This window comes from Diceros bicornis, chromosome 12, assembly GCF_020826845.1.
Source record: "Diceros bicornis minor isolate mBicDic1 chromosome 12, mDicBic1.mat.cur, whole genome shotgun sequence".
Classification (NCBI taxonomy): domain Eukaryota; kingdom Metazoa; phylum Chordata; class Mammalia; order Perissodactyla; family Rhinocerotidae; genus Diceros; species Diceros bicornis.
The window spans coordinates 9847353-9863869 of record NC_080751.1 but is presented as its reverse complement, the minus strand read 5'-3'; the positions used below and the strand labels follow the sequence as shown (position 1 = coordinate 9863869).

General features: G+C 38.5%; 1 protein-coding gene and 1 non-coding gene across 5 annotated transcripts in view; one reads left to right on the top strand and one right to left on the bottom strand.

Annotated features, from left to right (window-relative positions):
* CTNNA2 (catenin alpha 2) overlaps window positions 1–16517 on the top strand; it is a 1068899-nt gene that overhangs the window by 121566 nt on the left and 930816 nt on the right. The window lies entirely within an intron of this gene.
* LOC131412308 (U6 spliceosomal RNA) lies at window positions 4854–4958 on the bottom strand. The gene has a single exon (XR_009221751.1). It is a non-coding gene; the product is annotated as a U6 spliceosomal RNA (small nuclear RNA).

Genomic DNA, 16517 nt, shown 5'->3' with positions numbered 1-16517 from the left:
CTCAGTGTCCTGTACACCCGGGAGAGGCGTATTTTACACACATTCTGTGTGGGTAGGGTCGTTCATACTTGAGGTCCAAGCTGAAATGACTTTCCCACTGCCTGTGTCTCAGAACCGCTGCCTGTCTCCCAGGCAGCAGTACCTTAGCGATGTTTGCTGTCTAACTAGGGGGTTATTACATAGCAAGTCATTTTCATTTGTACAGTGCAACCATTTTAGATAGTAGAGTTGGTGGCACTTCTTTCTTGAATACTTAGGAGAGTTTTCAGTAGTTTTGTTCTATAAATATACAGGAAATCCCAACTTTCAAAGGACATGAAGAGATTTAGTAAACTGGGAGAATATTTGTGACATATAAAGTTCAAAGCACCCTGATGCCTTCCTCTTATTGCCTTGTATATTCTGCAAATCAGAAAAAAACAGTAGGCTTAAATCTGAAAAACTGAAGGGCTATTTGTTTATTTTCTAAAGGTCTGAATCACTTATTCCTTCATCCTCCTGTCTTCCTGAAGCAGTGTCTCAGCCTGGTTTTTCTAGTTGTTAGTTCTGCAGTCTCTTGATTGAAATAACAATTTTAGGTGAATTATGATTTCTAGGACCTGTGGTATATTCCACTGAGGATAGATTTGTTTTCTGTCCCTTGAATTGTTTTTTTTTGTGTGTGTGAGGAAGATTAGCCCTGAACTAACACCTGTTGCCAATCCTCCTCCTTTTTTTTTGCTGAGGAAGATTGTCCCTGGGCTAACATCTGTGCCTGTCATCCCCTATTTTATGTGGGATGCCTGCCATAGCGTGGCTTGATGAGCAGTGCGTAGGTCCATGCCTGGGATCCGAAGCTGCGAACCCCGGGCTGCCAGAAGCGGAGCATATGAACCTACACCACTACACTACTGGGCCAGCCCCCCTTGAATTGTTTTTATGAATGCAATTCACATATTTTTAAACCCCTAAAATTTTCATGTTTCTGCTGACTATATATAGTTAAGGGTATATATTTCTTAATTTTGAAACCCTTGCAATGGTTTAGATGCGTGTTTTCTTTCAAATTCAGATCTCTATAGTGAAGCTAATTTAGTTCCTTCCAATGAAATATTTTAAGGTCTTCTTATTAAAGCAGGAATTAGAATAATTATCATTATTTATAAAACACTTCTTAATAGAAAAGGAACGCCAAAGAAATTATAATCACTCTGTAAAATTGAAAGTAGAAAGCACTTAAAAATTCATGAGTATAAAATAAAATATGCTTCAATAAAATTTGCATGCAGAGCCAGCTTATATTTTAGAACAGAACTTGGAATGTGGTGTTTACATCTGAACAAGCCCCCAAAACAGAAAATTCTAATTAAAAAAATATCCCCAAAGTAATGATAAATATGTTTCCTCTAATCAACAAATATCTAATGAGGATCAATAGTGTCTTCAGTACTATGCCTCTAGTTTGCTGTTTATCTATTCTGGTAAATCCACCAAACTTGTTGTGGTAGATGAAATGTGAGAAACAATTCATGTGGCCCAAGACATGACATACAGTTAAGTCAAGGGTTATTATAGTAAGCATGAGTAGTGTTTCTCAACAGGATCACTAATGGCATTTTGAGTGGGGGACTTTGCACAACATTCAACAACCCTGGCTCTATAGAACTTCACAAAGACATCCTACGTGGCCCCTGGAAATAATATCTGAGTGATACAGCCCCAAAGTGAGATCTACTGGTATTGAATAGGGGATGGCAAACTTGTTCTCAAAGGGGCCAGATACTAAATATTTTCAGATGTGGGCCATACAGTCTCTGCTACAACTACTCAATTCTGCTATTATAGCAGGCAAGCAACCATAGACAATACAAAAAAGAGTGGCTGTGTTCCAATAAAACTTTATTTACAAAAGCAGGAGGTGGCTGCAGGCTGTAGTTTACTCACCTACAAGTTCATCTATGTGTGTACCACAAGTTCACCAATTTCAACACAAGGAATGCTATTTGAAACAGTCAGTAGTAGTATGTCAGTTAGGATTTGGGGCTGCAAATAATATGAAATCATATCTATTGTTTCTAAAGGCAGGATGGTTTTGGTCTTGGCTAATTGAATGTATTATTGTCATAAAAGACCAAAGTACCTTCCTTCTACTCTGTTATCCTCTGCTGTTGTCATTATCTCCTCTCATTGTCACAAATAGATGCATGGTGTCACATGTAGTTACAGTAGTGCACAGGGGAGAAAAACATGTCTGTCTATTCTCCAGGAAAACCTTTCCCAGAAGTCCCCAGCTAACTTGCAGTCAGATCTCATTTGGGGACAAAACCCCAAACTTGAACCAAGAAATGGCAATGTGGAAATTCAAGTTATGTAGAATTCCACATAATTGCCATAGAATAGCTATGATTTTTTTCCTTGGGCTGAAGAAGGATCCAGCCAAACCTAACCCAAACCTAAGGATACGCAATATTTGAATGATTTGAGATTGTGTTTAAGAGAAAGAGCGTCAGGCTTTGAGGAGTTAGTGGAGGAAGATGTCTGTGAGATGCAGTATTTTCCATATTAGTTCTATTATACTTTAAATATAATTCTGTCTTTAATGCCATTTGAGACCATTTGTTTTCCTCTGTTTCCCATCTAGTCAAAGGGAGCATTTCATACATACCTGTCTTTGGTCAGAGGAGAAGAAGGAGCATGGACCAAGGTTCTACCCATTGACTATAGATAATCTCTCTTTAGTGTTGAAGAGCCAGTCTAGAGCCATGTCTTCCTGTTGTGAGGTCAGTAATACCAGTATGTGAAAGACAATATTTAAATTTGGTTAACAAAGATTACTTAGTAGTCCTTAAGGAATCTCTTAAATAAGCCCCCAGATAATCATACATAGTTGGTATATCTTCTGGTTTGTACTATAAGAACTGAAAATAATTTATGAAAAGCTTTCTCACTGAGATGTTATAATTATTTGTTTTAGTGCTAAAGGGAATAGGGAAGACCATCTGGTTCTTTCAGGCTCAAAAAGGTGCTTCCCTGCACTTTCAGATGAAGCAGGTGATTTGCCAAGAGAATAATTTGGGAGGCTGGGAAGTAAAGATACAACTAGAAACTGGTTTTCCCACTTCAGGTGCTGTGTTCTCTGCATTACATCATGGCATTCCTGAGGCAAAGTGCTTGCTCAGAAGACGTTATGCTTGTCGGTCAAGTTCTGAATTTTTTCCTGGAGCTCTTCCTGAATTTTGAGCTCTTGAAGCTGTCAGTATTGAGGTTGAGCAAATATCCTTATGTTTACTTTAGTGACTTTTAAAGAATGACACTGTAATATTTTGGGAGTATATTTGTTTAAGAGACCTTGTTTTGCATCTCCCTCATATCACATCAGCTGGGGAGTGGCTGCCTCTTTTATGCCAATCATTTACTTATGTGTTTATTCAAAAAATAGTAAATTAACACTCCTGTCCTCAAGGTTCTCAACATTCTAATGTGAAAGAGACGAATGAACAGTTAAAATAGATCTGATTTATAGCACAGTAGAGGGAAGCACAATGTGCTCTCAGAGCAGGAGTGGATCTGAGCAGATCAAGAACTGATGACTGAGCTGAGTCTCAAAGGATAACTGAGAGAAAGTCAAGTAAAGAAAGCAGGGAAGGAGCTTTCCTATAGATGGAGTGACAATGCTCAAGGGCTTAGAGGCAACACAGAATGTGGAAAGTTTGGAGAACAGCTAGCATTTCACTAAGTCTAGAGTTTTACAAAGACTTAAGATGGAAGGTGGATGAATGCTGAGTAGTAAGTCTATACTGGTGGACTTTATCCTGAGGCAATGGAAGTCATCAAAGCCTTTTCAACAGAGAGTGACATGATGTAATTTACATTTTGGAAAAACCACTAAGACTGTAGAATAGAGGAGGGATTAGAATGGGGCTAAGACTGAGGGCAACATGACCAGTCGTGAGGCTGTTTCAACAATATAAGGAAGAAATGATGAGAGTCTTGATTGAGGCAGGTGTGATAAAGAAAAAAAAAGTGATGTTTGTGAAATATTGGAGATAGAATTGATTAGAGTTGATGTAGGAGTTAAGAGAAAAGAAAGGAATCAAAAATAACTGCTACGTTTCTGACAGGGCTTGAAAGATAGTGGTTTTACTTATTGACATGTAAATTCAGGAGCTGGACCAATTTGAGGTGAAAGATGATGAGTTCACTTTTAAGCATGTTGATTTTGAAGTGTTTGAAAACCTAGTAATAGTTGCCTATAGGAGACTGGAACACAGGCAGGAGCCCTGAGCTAGAGAAATAGATTTGGGAGTTTTCAGCATAATGTAAACCACTGACATGAATGAGACCACCCAGAGGCTGGGTGTAGAGCAGGGAGAGACAAGGGACAAGGATGGAATTCAAGGTACCAACATAAAGGGCATGGGTGTAGAAGAGGAGGCCACCAAGAAGACTAAGAACAGGATGCCAAGAGGGTAGAGGAAGACCAGGAGAGAGTGATGTCTTTGAAGCCAACGAAAGAGAACAGTGTTAATATTGTCAAATACTGCTGAGAGGTCAAATAAGATAAGAACTGAAAAGGAGCCACTGGATATTTTGAGGTGATATATTTATTTATTTTTATTTAGATAAGGAATATGTGATCATTATGTAAGTTGAATATATATATATATATATATATATGTATACACACACATATATAACTATATGAGGTGAAAAATATATGCAGTTATGTGTAATTTAAGAATTTCCCCAAATCTCACCACCCAGCATAACTACTGTTAAAATTTTGATGTATATCTTTCCAGACTTTTTCTATATGCAAATATATTCTCTATATCTAGATATATATCTATATATAACAAAATGAATTCCTCCTAAAAAATATGAGACAGTGCATGAATTTGCTTGTCATTCTTGCCCAGAGATCATGATAATCTTTTCCACATCTTTCCAATTTTAGTATGTAAGTTGGCAAAGCACATGATGTCCATTGAATTAAGCAACCAGGAGAGGATTTGTAACTTTGCAAGGCTAATTTCAGTGAAATGCTGAGGGCAGTAGCCAGATTGTTGTGGGATGGGGAATGGGGAGGTAGTGAGGAAACAGAACGAACATTATAGGCCACCCTTTCAAGAAGCCAGGCTGTGAAGGGAAATATAGTATGTCAAGAGAGGAGTAGGATGGAGAGGGTTGTGTTTTTTTGTGTTATCATTTTTTAGTTGGACAAGACTTTCCATTGACTAGAAGGAGCCAGAAAAGGAGGATAAATTGAGGATACAAAGAGTCTGTGACTGATGGCGTGAGGCCTTAGGAAGCAGGAAAGGATGGGGTGTAGGAAAGCAGAAACAAGCCCCATCTTCCAATAAGGTAATTGGGAAGGAGATAAGGGTGGAAAAAGATACTAATAAGTTTGTGGATGGTCACCTGAGGTGATTCTGGTCACCTTGGAATGAAGATGGTTGATACTCACATGTATTCAGTTATTTGATGAAGGGTTTGTGAACTTGCATAAAACAAGGAACTGCCATATTGGATCAGATCCATTATCTGTTCACTTGCATCTTGAGAGTGGTGCCAAGAGATGCCTATTAGAAAGGTATAGTCTTCTCTGACAAACGGAAAGGTCAGGAACAGCCCCAAATGCTGTAGTTACCTGAAATAATCCATTAGGGATTTATTATCCACATACTTCTGTGAAGCTACTTGAAGCTGTGTATTTTCTTAACTTGTCTGCCCCCTGAGACTTCCTACCTGAGAAGGAAAGTATTTAACCCAGGGAAGTTGCGTTGTATGTTGAGGGAAAAACACAGATTTGGAATAAATCTTGGTTGAATTCCATTAACCTTGGGAAAGTGACTTAACATCCTTGTGCTTTAGTTCCCTTATCTGTAAAATTGAGATGCAATCATATTGACCTCAAAGCAATGAGAAGATAGCATAAGGTGATGTATGTAAAGTGCCTGAACAGCAACTGCTCAGAGTGAGTGGCAGCATGCACTGGTCTCCTCGTGCATTACATTTCACTTGTCACTCTCCATGATCAAGGGCTCTCATTCACTCCAGCACATCAGGGTTTGATGATAGGTATATAAAACTGTTAATAATCATAATAGACTTTGACCAGTGACCAGGAGTGTTTAGTGAAATCTTTGCTGTTGTGAAATGTAAATATCATGAACTTAATGGAAAGGACTACTCCCTTGGAATGTACAGACTTAGCAGTTCCATTTGCATTTCCTAAATGCCATGGTACGTTTTATTTTTGTATTTACAAAAGCATATCACCTGAGGTATTTTTTGGCTCATAAGCACAAAATTAAATGCCACAGATGGCCAAAAAGAAACTTGGGTTATGGTTTCTGTTTTTCATATATGATTTTCTATATCCACAAGCTTATAAGGTGATTTACCAGGAGGCATATATGCTGAGTACTACTGGTGCTGAAATATCAATCCTCATTATAGAAGACTTCTAAGCAAATGTAATTGCTGTAATGTGTTATAACTTTTCAAGGCTGGTAATTCAGTTGAAAGGGGCAGGGATAACTATGCAGATGAATTATCTTCGTTCACTGTAACCACCATCAGATGCACAGCAGTACCTGGTTATGTTAGACCTGGTGAATAAGCTGCTATAAGATGGGAAACTGAAAGAGGCAGGGGAATTAGGCTGAAATCATTCCTCTATGAGTTTCTGCAACTTAATTCCTTATTAACTCACCAGCACATGTGTGGATTTAACTTTGACTTCTAAAATAATAACCCACTAGAGCTTGCTTAAAAAATACAAGTCCTGAAGTACTAATTAAGTATTCTTATAATCACTTAACAGTTTAAAATAGCTCTTACCTAAATATCCGCATTTATTTCTTTATATCATGTCTTAATATTATGATTACTTTGTCTTCTTGACTCTCCATCGTGGGGTTACTTGAATGCTTTTTCATAATCTTACTCATTTTTAGTTTCAGCATTTTTCTGGCAGCAATTCAAAAGGGCATTGAGTATTTCCCCTAATTCTGTTGCAAAAAGTACTGCATATTGCTCCATCAATACATGCAAAATTTGGAGGTGCTGTTGGTTGCCTCTCTATCACCTGATCTAAGTGCCCAGTTGAAATGGAAAGATAATGGCCCTACAGATTCCCCTCCCAAGCTGAGCTCACTCTCTGAGCACTCCTTTCTTGGTGAATGGTTCCTGTTTTTACAATCTGATGAGTCAGAGCAAGTCTCATCCCACCAATCAGCATTAAGCAAGTCTGATACACCTTGATGTTTCCCACAGCACCATGTACACATTGGGTGGTTAGTACATATACTTTGCATGAGTGAATGGATGGATAAAAGAAAGAAGGAAGGAAGAATGGGGGCCTGTGGGATTTGATTACTTTGCTAAAATATTGAAGGCATTCTGAGGGAGGAAAACCACTTTTTTGTTTTTGTTTTTTTTTTCCCCCAAAGCCCCAGTAGATAGTTGTATGTCGTAGTTGTACATCCTTCTAGTTGCTGTATGTGGGACGCGGCCTCAGCATGGCCCGACAAGCATTGCGTCGGTGCGCACCCAGGATCCGAACCCGGGCCGCCAGTAGCGGAGCGCGCGCACTTAACCGCTAAGCCATCACGTTTTGGTTTTTTTGGTCATGTAAGTGGCATCTAAAATGGTACATTCTGAGTTGAAAACTCTTTTCTGCAGAAGAGCATTGGTATTGTATTTTAACTATAGTCATTGTATGTGTGATTGTGAGACTTGAACTTGGCAAAAAATCAAGTTCACGAGTACTCCTAACATTTTTACTAAATGCCCAACACTATGCTAATCATTGTGAAGGAGGCAGAGTCCCTGTCCCTAAGTGTATGAGAGAGGACAAAACTTATATAAAAGAAGTAGAGAGTAACACAGGCAATTTGTATTTAAATTAAATATTACGTAGCAGTCATTCTAATTACATGGAATACCGTTGGAATTCATAGAAAGGAAAAGTCACTGGGCCTTGGGGACGAAAGACCATTTGGGTCAATGAGGAGAAGGAAGATGTCTTGCGGACCAATTTGCAGAACTCGTACAATCCTTTGCAAAAAGTTCCTCATGTAGACCTTGGCAGTGAATCAAATGTCAGAGCAGACCTCACTAGTTTGATGAAGGAAGCCCTGAGAGTACTTTTTTCTTGAACAAAACTGACACCTGGTTTTAAAACATAATAACTAAAAACTAGTAATCCACTTAAAATAATAACTGAAACTATATATTTTTTAAAATATGTAAATAAAAAGAAACCTGAATATGAATTGTTCTCTAAACAATACCAAAATATCATTTGTTTTTGGGTGTCTAGTAAGTACTGAACAAAGAATATGTCTAAAAATATGTCTGAAGATATTTTAAAAACTATTACTCTCTAGGAAATGGACTCCACTATTGAAAATATTAAAAATTGATACTTGAAAAAAATTAGATAAATATTTGGATTTTATTTTATATGTGCATACTTAATCAAATATTTACAAAAGACCTAGACCCAACATCCTATTACATTCTATGGATCATAGAAAAGAAGTAAAAACTTGATTTGTGCACTAATGAGTTTGTAATCAAGTGGGTTATGTAAAACTAATGTCAATTTCTTAACAATAAGCCAGTTAAGAAAAAAGTAAGATTCACTGTTACTGACTATAAATCCAGTAGCAATTTAGGGGTTATGGAGAAGATGCAGCATGAGGATATCAATATTTGGATGTTGGAAGATGAGAAGGAACGTGTTCCAGGTGGGGCTTTGGGAAGGGGTATGAATCATGTGTTATAATGTGGTGCAAACCTGATTGGAGTAGAAGACTTATGTGAAAGAAATAAGATCCCATAGACAAACCATAGTGAGAAAGTGGAGTGCCAGCCTTGTCACAAAGAGGACTTGTGACTTGGAGAAGAGAGTTAAGTAGTCGTTTTGGTCCCCTAGAAAAGGAATGTTTCAGATGATTAGTTTGGAGTGAATTATACAGCAAGACTAAAGATAAGGAGAGCAGTTTGATGGTTATTTTGCTCTAATCTGAATATGAAATGTTGAGAGTCTGGTGAAGATTAGAGTTACATAATCATTGCATATGGAATTCTAATTTGCAGGAGGTTAGAAGAACACAGAGTAAATTAATTGCCAAAGAAGCTGTGTTCCTTTTAAATAATTTGAAGTTACTTTTGGGCTATAAAGATAATTCTTCAAAATATGTTATCTGAAACATTAACAGTTCTTACTTTTAGTTTTTGAAATCTACTGCCCAAATCTGAATCGCAGTGTTAATGAAGGATAAAAAACAGGTACAACAATGTTAACCTTTGGTCAGGTATATTTTATTCAGAAAAACTGAGTTTTTGTTGGAACTTTGGAAACTTAACGTAGCGTATAGTGTAAGCACTGCCTACCTGGATATCACATATGTTCACACCCAAATGGAAAACAAGCCATAATTTAGGAGTAGATTGAGTCTGTTTATGCTCCAAAATGAATTTAAATGGTGAGACTGTGAATGTAGTGAAAAGCAAGAGAATTAATTTGAAAGATACTACCTTTCACTTTGAAGTTCAGATTACGGGCTTTCTATTAGCATACTCTAGGAGTAGTGAATTTCTATTAAGATGGCACATAGTTTTAAATTTTATGAGTATGCTATTGTAAGTATAAAAACCCATTTCAGTGAGATATGGATGTGGTTATTTCTTTTTTAATCAGCAAGCTCTAGGCTATATATTATTAGTCTAAACTTATCATCCTGCAAGTCTTGAGGCTGTGGATCTTTCTTTGCATATTCCCCTTTTTGGTGAAATTTTGTTTATGTTGATAGAAGAAATAAGAGGCTCTGAAGAAGATAATAGTTTGATATTTATTTAATGTGTGTTTTAAAAAAATATTAAAGTATTCTTTAGTAGGCATTTATGCTTAGACATGAAATGTTATTACAGCCTTTTGAAATAATTAGAATGATATTTTTGTTCAGCAGCGTTTCTTTGGAGGTTTTGTTGAAAGGTATAGGTTTACCGTAAATAGAGGTCTTGCAAATATTGTCATACTTGAGGATAGTGTTAAATGTTGCTTTAACAGAAGAGATAACTGCCCCGCCCTCTTCCTCTGCAAATAGCAAAGAACAGTTAGAAATTACATATCACTTCAATTTTGAATAAAAATGGTGAAAGATCCTATAATCACAGCAGCGACTTTCATCTTGGGTCACTTTTAGGTTCACTGAGCCGGGGCTTTGAATGGTTATTCTGCAGAGGACAGGGATGAGTGATATGCTGCCTGCTTCTAGTCAAAGTAAAAGGAAATAAGCTTAAATTGAGCAAAGTTAATGGAGGAAAATAAGAAGCAGAACTTTCACATAGCGAGGCCACTAGGCCAGACCATTTCTATACCCAGTGTACCACCAGGAAGAGTACTGAATATCCGTCTCCCCTGCCTCCATTTAGAACTGGTTCTGTTGCAGTGGAGTATATTCTGGTGGGAATCAGGGTGCCTTTTACTCTCTAGGGGTATTTGAAGGATAATCAAATGCCTCCTTCTTTGTTTTTGTTTCTCAACTTCTACTCTTGCCTGTGATACATACATACACACATACTCTCCTCACCTCCAGGAATAGGGGTGCCTTACCATAGGGTGCCTGGATATTAGAGGTACCTTCCTTTATCAACAACAGAAAATTAGAATTACTACTGTATTTCAAATAGTGTATTTGGAAGACTTATTTTTATAGCCCTCAAATAACTTCAAATTATTTTAGGAGCACAGTTTCTTTGGAAACATTTATTCTCTATTAAGCAAGTATTTCTTGACTTTCATTTCTGCTTCCAGTAAACTGAGGGGTGTGACTGTCTCCCTCTGTTACTTTACATTCTTCACAGCGATGACTAATTCAGCAGTGCTTCTACCAAAAAAGGGTTTCCCAGGGGAGCTCTTGGAACTTTGGGGGAGATTTGGGGTTGGTGCATATATGGTTTGAAAAACTTGTGTGATTCTGGTATGGCATTCCACTTCCCCACTGAGAATCACTTGAAGGCATTGGATTCCCTAAAAAGCGTAAATACTTTTCAGAAAGTATAATAATTATTACAGTATAATTGTAATAATAACAGCAGTGTTATTATTACTGGTCCCAAGGTCTCTACAGAGATGTCCCATATCTTCCTGATCACTGCTTCCCTGCTGCCACGCATGGCCAAGGTCTGGTTACAACAACAGTGGTTCTCCAAGTATGGTTCCTGGGCCATCAGCATTATCTAGGAAATTGTTATAAAAGCAAAAAACAAACAAACAAATTCTCAGACCTAATGACTTTGAAACTCTCTGGGTGGGTCCCAGCAGTTTGTGTATGAACACACTGTCTGGGTGATTGTGATGTACACAAAAATTTGAGAGCCACCTGTGTTAGTTTCCTATTGCTGCCATAAAAATTCGCCACAAACTTAGCAGCTGAAAGCAACACAAATTTATTATCTCATAGTCTCAGAAGGTCAGAAGCCTGGATGGACTTGGCTGGGTCCTCTGCTTAGCATCTCACAATGTGGTTTCTGCTTAGCTGAAACCAAGGTGTTGACTGGGCTGTGTTCCTTACTGGAGGCTCTGGGGAAGAATTCGCTTCCAGCCTCATTCAGGCATTGGGGTGCATTCAGTACCTGGTGGTTGTAGAGCTGAGGTCTCTTTTGCCTTGCTGGCTGTGTCATCCAAGGCCTGCTCTTAGCTCCTGGAACCTACCCACTTTCCTCTTCATGCTTTCATGTGGCCACCTCTAGCAACAGTAGGTCGAGTCCCTCTCACACTTTGAGTCCCTCTGCCTTCCTCTTCTGTCCCACTTGACATCCTTGTCTGCTGCATCTCTATGACTGCCTCTTTTACCCACAGCTAGGAAAAAGCTGTTTTTAAGGACCCAACTTTACACTGGGCCTACCTGGATAATCCAGGATCATCTCCCTATTTTAAGGTCCAGTGATTATTAACCTTAATTTTATCTGCAGAGTCCCCTTTACCATGTAATGTAACATATTCACAAGTGTAACACAAGGGGGCCAAGGTTATGGGGGCCAAAATTCTGTTTAATGGCATAACTCATCATAGGGTCTTTCTCTTGGCTTTCCAAGGTGCTGTGTTGCTCACTAGCTGGCCCAGCCTTACCAGCAGCATACCATTCTCGCCACATGGGACCAAAGGTGCCTGCAAGAAACTGAATTCAGGACCTGCCCTGTCTCACCAGGAAGTGAAACCACATTTTCCATAAGGCCCATAGGTGTATCAGAGCACCTGCCATTTGTGTCTCCCTTATCTTGTCTAACATTCCTTTGTGTCCTTCCTCTTCCCCGCCCTCTCGCACTCTCCAGAAGAGGCCGGCGCCTAGTTTTTCCATTCCTGGCCATATCTCTATCTTCCTCCCATGATTTAGAAGGGCCATGGGGATGCTGGCATAAGCCTAAGCCTTGGAATTCTTTTTTAGAAGCAGTAAAGCATAGTCGTTATGAGTACAGACTCTAAAGCCAGGCAGTTTAGGTACAAATTTTGTAACCTTGGGCAACTTTCTTAACTGTTTCATACCTCAGTTTCCCTATCTATTAATAGGAGATAATAATAATGCCAGGTCATTAGCCAGTATTCTTATTACTCATGGAAGAAACAGTATGGTTCAGAGTTTCCAGGCTTGATTCTGAAATGCTGAAGAAATTTAGAAAAATCTCTCACTTTTTCATATCTCTCACTTTCTCAGCAAAGCTTTGTTTTTAAGCACCTCGCCTTACAGGATCTGCATTGGCCCCTACCCCAGTGGATGTCTTGAACTGGCTTAGTTGATTGTCACACAGACAACATTACAAAGAAGTAAAACCATCACTTTTTGCATATGCACCTATTTCATTGACTTTTAGGACAAATCCACAAATTATATAAGGTTATTACCATCCTTTTTTTTTTTTTTACAAATGATGAAACTGAAGCTTAAGTTAAGTAACTGACTCAACAGCTTACGTGTGGAGATAGGTGAATAAACCCGCTATTAGTCATTAACTTCTTAATTTGCCTGTCAACAAAAGCTAGCCTTCATCCAATAAAGACTCACAGAGTTTGTTTACGGTACTGCTCAGTATTGGTGAAGAGAAAAATTTGTGAAGAGAATCTGAAGCTAGAGCTCGATGGAGGGAAGGAGGTTTGGGTGGCCTCTTGGGCAACTAGAAAGCTTCCTGGACCATCACTTTACAAAAGAACAGTAGAAGGGGTGGTGAGAATGCAGAAAGGTGAGGCAGAGGGTTCAAAAGACATTTTCCGGGAACATGTGGAAAGAGGAATTTCTGCAGTGAATTATGCACTGCATTAACATATTTGTTATTTGAAGGCATTCCTTGGGATAACCAACCTCGAGAGATTTTCTGTATATCAGGACACTGTCCAATGAAACAAGACACTTGACCCTTGGCTGCTCATAAGGGAGCTTGTTTACTCTGGCTTGTTTTTTTGTCAGGCTTTGCTTGTTCTGTTGTGAGTGACAAATGGCTGCTAGCATCCTGACCCATGCTTCTTCCTTACCCTGATGGAGAGTCTGAAATATCTAAGGTATTACCATGTAGGCCATGTTAGCACGTTTCCTGGGTATGCAGTTTGATACTTTTCAAGAAGGAAATCTTCTCAGAGATTAAATAAATTGCTAAGAGCTTGTTCTTGAGTTTGTAAAATTGTGATGTATAGAAGAAGACAACCTTGTTGTCTTTTATTATTTACAACCCTTGTGTTTCACTCTTTCACTGTGTCCAGTCAATATTCTAAGTCTCCCTACCAAAAGCAAGTAAAATGACTGTCTTTTTCCTTTGAATTTAAATCATTGAAAAAAATTTATTTGCTTTACATAGAATCACTTTTGTGGGCAAAACAGACTGCATTAATTGTACAGATGTGTTGTGTAGATTTAAGTCAATGTGTCATTCCATTCTTAGAAAAATGAAAGGCTGGTGTGACTACACACTTCATTTGTTCTCTTCTCATTTGAGTCAATTTGGTTGTTCTACACAGAGGAGTGTCAATCTGGATCTCTCTTTTTGATGGGTGCTTCCTTATTCCTCCTATGGATAAAGAATTTCAAAAAAAGATACTTAAATTTTGGAAAATAATAGCAATAACAATATTAACTAATATTTCCAGAAATGTTTTCTTTCCACTGTTATTTAATCCTCACAATAACCCTATAAAATACTTATCCTAATTTTTTGTCATGAGGAAACTGAGGCTCGGAAAGGGTAGGTAATTTGGACAACATCTCAGAGTTGATAAATTGTAGGGCTTCAATTCAAACAAAAGTCTGTTTGCCACCATTCTGTTAGCTATTGCTGAATAGCAGTTAATGACAAAATCTCAGTGACATACAATAGCCAGCATTTATGTTTTGGTCCTTTGTCTGTGGTTTGATGGGGAGTTGGCTGACCAGACTTGGCTCAGCTGCGCTCGGCTCCAGCCACAGCTTGGATTCAGGTTTGCTCTATATGTCTTTCTTCCTTTTGTGGACCAGTGGGCTATACATGACTATCATGGCAGAAGGTGGAAACACAAGAGGACAAGACTGACGAAACAAGCACATTTTGAAGGTCTACTCACATCATATTTCCTAATGTTCCATTGGCCAAAGCCCAATATCGATGGGGTGGGAAGTATTCTTTTCTCATGGAGTTGAGGGATAGAGGAGGGACTAACTATTTATTTACTGAATAATCATCCAATTGACCTTAAAAGCCTATGTGTTTTCTTTGCCCTTCAGAATGTACAAATATTGAAAGTACAAGTAGGATGACATTCTCGGTTGAGAGTCAGCCATCTTGTGTTTGCTTGTCATGGGTGCCACATACAAAACTGTCATTCCTACTTACTGACTACAGTTGCCCCATTTGTTTGCTCTAGAGGATGTTTGACTCTTTTTCTCTTCTCTACTGTCATTTTCTTTACTAGCACTGGGGGCGAAGATCATCAATAGGTGAATCTTGAAGACTATAGTTATGATCATTAACCTGGAATAGAATCAGTTTTTTTTGTTTTTATGCAATTTCAATTGGCTGAGGGTTTTGATGGAGAAATGTTTTTAATACAAGGTCTAGTACATACAGCAGAAAGCAATCAAGTGTGCCCAAAATAGGAGGACACAAACACTTCTAGAAACAACAGATTATAAGGATTATACCAGCTCAAATATTGTAGCCAAAGAAGCTTCTTACCTTCCTCTGCCTCATGCTCAATAGCTGACTTGAAGCCAAGATGCTCCTCAGAGGCAATTCAATGGGAATCTTAGATATCAACCTCCTGGGTTTAGAGGTTGAGATTTTGCAGTCCCCCTGACTTACCTTTGGTGCTTGCTATTTTGGGTATTAAACCAAATTGTGAAAATAAGTGGAGTAGAGACAAAATTCCTAGTTTTAATCCAAATCATATCAAAAACTGCATGACTGGTAAAAGAGCATTTAAAGTTTTCCCCTTCAACAAATTAATACCATATAACCTTTTTTGGCTTTTGCTAGTAAATGTCACCCGTGTCACAAGAAGTGGTGGAAAAGATTGACCCCCAAAGGAATAAATTAAGTCAAGTGATATGCCTGGTAACGCTTGTTCTTCCATTTTCAGATTTAGGAGGCCTCTGTGGCCTTCAGGACTCAAGGCTCGGTCTAACTTTGCTTCTTGGCTCACCGTTGGCTTGAGATCTTCGTTCAGCCTCTCCCACTGCTGCTTTATGCATGCCAAATTAATGTCTCTGGTGCGATTGTCCCAGCATTTTGGTTTCTCACCTCTGCATTTTTTGAGTGTCATTTCTTTACAGTTATGCCTTGGAGCATCCATAAAAGATTTTGTGTGCCTTCCTTGGTCCACCAGTTTCTATGCTCAAGCATGCCAAATAACGGCAATTCTCTACACAGTCTCACTCAGTACCTTTCACTATCATGTTAATATGACTTCACTACTAGTTATCCAGCTTTCCTACAGGACTTTCTTGTGCATCATTATTATGTCACTTATTATTCCATCAGAGCTTAAAAAAGGTTTTCAGGGAACTTCTCCAGAAACTTACAATAACTATGTCATAAATGCTGGCCCAATATCACTTAGGTAGATCTGGTTTCAGTAGGGATGAAGCTCTTCTGCGTATGTAGAAAGCATCTGGCATCTTCATCCTTCCACAGTGCAAGAAGGTATGCTGCCCAGCAGCAGAATTCCGTGCATGTCAGAGCTGCTATGTGGCATTTGGTGGTGTGAATGGGAAATGTGTAAAGTGTTTTTAGATTTTTGGAGGATAGATAGCATTTCAGTGCCAAATTTTGTTGTTGTAAAGAAACCCAAACCTCAGTCGGTCTTATGGTTGGATTACTATGCTTAGTTTATTTAAAACATGGCATTTGGAGAAAGGTAAAATACCAGCACACTGTGTCTTCACCATTTTTTTTTTCCTGAAGCAAATTTGTTGGGTCTATTTGCAAAAGGATTAGCTGTAAGAGAGCAGTAAAGAGGCTTGCACCTGTTGTGATCAGCCTTCTTTGTGGTGTTAATTCTA